This window comes from Aplysia californica, unplaced genomic scaffold, assembly GCF_000002075.1.
Source record: "Aplysia californica isolate F4 #8 unplaced genomic scaffold, AplCal3.0 scaffold00235, whole genome shotgun sequence".
Classification (NCBI taxonomy): Eukaryota; Metazoa; Mollusca; class Gastropoda; order Aplysiida; family Aplysiidae; genus Aplysia; species Aplysia californica.
This window is the reverse complement of record NW_004797505.1, coordinates 450,491-453,402: the sequence shown is the minus strand read 5'-3', so window position 1 is coordinate 453,402 and position 2,912 is coordinate 450,491.

Genomic DNA, 2,912 nt, shown 5'->3' with positions numbered 1-2,912 from the left:
ATTCAAAATTAACTTCCTACCAAAACTGAAATTATTCTAGTCAGTATACCTCCGAAATCGGAATGTGGCTGCTTGAAGAGAAGGGGCTCTACGACGTAAGAAAAATGGTCACATACGTAAGACTCAGTTGCACTGCAGGTTAAAGAACCAGCAGTTGACTACACCTGAGATCTAGGAGGGGAACGCAAGGAATAAGAAAGAAATATATATATATATTGCTGCTTTTAATACATTCTTCATGTATTATAGATACTTCAACTATTCCGACTGCATCAATTTGAAGCTTTTGTACTCCATCGTTAATCCCAATAAAATTCCCGAATGTATAAGGTCAACAGGTCTTTACAGTTAGTAAAATGTAAATTGTGTTATTTCAAAAATGTAAATTGCTTCTTTCAAATCATATTTTTCCATGTATGTATAGATACTCAAACAATTCCCACTTTAAAAAAATAAAACCAAGACATGCTGCTAATTAACGTGGAAACCATCCACTTGAGCCCAGTGCCTTGATAATTTTTACGACCTCTTTGCAGATGCAAGGACCGTAAAATTAATTCTTACCAAACGCATTAATACAATTTACTAATCTTAGGACTTGGATAATCTCAGGACTTAGATAAATAAGGGACATTGATAAAAGTAAAATTGTTAGAGGTGTCCAGTTTTCATAAACAAAGATTCAATTTTGGCCTCAAATGTGCACCCCACCGTAACCACCTGGTCTATGAAATTGTTCGCTTTTGATTGTTTGTTTTGTTTGTAGTTTGTTTGTTTGTTTGGGGTTTTTTTTTTTTGTTTTTCTCTCTCTCTCTCTCTCTCTCTCTCTCTCTCTCTCTCTCTCTCTCTCTCTCTCTCTCTCTCTCTCTCTCTCTCTCTCTCTCTCTGTTTTTGCTTTGTTTGTTTATTTGTTTGCTTGTAGGTGTTGTTGTTGTGGTTTTTTGGTCCGGGGGGGGGGGGGGTGTATTTTCTACAAACCCCAAGCCATTACTCTGCCTCAAAGAAAGCCTTCGTGAGCGCACCATGAGAGCTAACAGACTGCCTGTTCTAATACAAGTACCGTTGAAATACTGAAGCCGAGAAAGGCGCTAGCAAGCTGCTCAGATTCACAAGTGAAAATGAAGTTCAAATGGTCAAAATGTGGCAAACCATTGTCTTTCAAAAGTGGTCACTTTTGCAACAGCAGAATCCACAAGTCATTGCAACAGGTGAAGAAAATAAGAGATGTATCACGACGCGGTAGAATCAGACACTTGTCAATTTTGGGGCATGTTGTGCAATTGGTATCATCTTAATGATCATTTGTCTTGCTTTGAATGAAAAAAAAACTTTCCTTAAATCTTGAATAGAAATAAATATGTATTGAGATTGAAGGAGGTTGAGGTCTATACGTTTCAATGGGGAAATGAGCCAGAAAATGGCCGTAATTAGTCAGGGGACTTCTAAAGCTTTAGAGTTCTTGGAAACTCTAAATTTGTGTGTGCCTTTAATCAACGTTTTACTGTAAAACCCACACACAAATGTGTTTTTAACATGGTCATAAAAGGTGTTGCACACAAAACAAAAATAATTCTACTAAACAATACCACTTGGTCTGAAAATGCCGGTTTCTTCAATTTCATTATTTTGACGTTCGCCTCATTTCAAAACGCTCTCTCACAGATATTCTCTTCAGATGCGTTGGCCATCGCCAAACTTTGACGGACGGACTATCACTGTTGTAATCATTCTTTGTTATCATTACAATTAGGACTGTACTATAGTGCGGTCAAAAATTCGTGGTGCAACTTGTTGACAAATATTTCCTAAACTATCAAACACACCACAGACTCTTCAGCATGTGCACCATGATTTGTATCAATTTGTCTTAACATCAATAATTCTATAAATTAATGCATGTCAGCTGAATTCAAGAAAATTCTTTAAATAAGTAGGGCTTCTAATAAGAAAATCAAAGTGAATGGTCTCTTCACATTTTAAAAGGTATACAGCTTTGGTAATATCGCGTTTAAAAGCATGTCCTTCATTTTTTTCTATATTTGTGGCATTGTGCTTATGGAACGCAAGTTTTTAGAACCTTTAGTAATTGAAAAGTGTTCACTATAAAATTAGTTTAATTTCTTGTAACAAGTTCTGCCAATAAAGAGTGCCATTGGTGAGCTATGACGTGGCCCGTGTGTGCAAAAATGTGTGTGAGACGCTGAAAATGCTATGAACAATTCTATTTTCTGAGTGACGGCGATATACAGTATTTTATATAAATTTATGAAGAAAAGTTGTGGGTTTTTTTAATATGGCATCAATTATTGTGGAAAAATATTGTTAAGTTTAGGAAAACTGGCTGTGCAAAGTGTGGATGACAATGATTCACTGGTTAAAGAGACTTGAGGATAAGTTGCGCCACGAATTTTTGACAGCACTATAATTCTATTTCTCTCTGTTTTTTCACGACTGCTGTTCTGTTTGTTCTTGTCATTCAAAGTATAGGAACGTTAATTTTTAAAATAAAATAAAAACAAAGCAGTGAATGAAAAGACACATATGAAAAGTTAAAGAACAGGTAATTGATAAGCATCAACTTTTTTGGCTTATACTGCTTATATTTTTGTGCATTTGCAAAGTTTTGTATTATATGGGCACATTTGTGTTTGAGCGTGTGTGTGTATGTGTGTGAGTGTATGTGTGTGTGTGTGTGTGAGCGTGTGTGTGTGTGTGTGAGAGAGAGAGTGTATGTGTGTGTGTGTCTGAGAGAGAGAGAGAGAGAGAGAGAGAGAGAGAGAGAGAGAGAGAGAGAGAGAGAGAGAGACACACACACAGAGAAAGGGAAAGAGAGAGGGAGGGAGCGCTAGAAGGGAGAGAGAGAGGGGGAGAGAGAGAGGGAGGGAGAGCTAGAAGGGAGAGAGAGAGAGGAG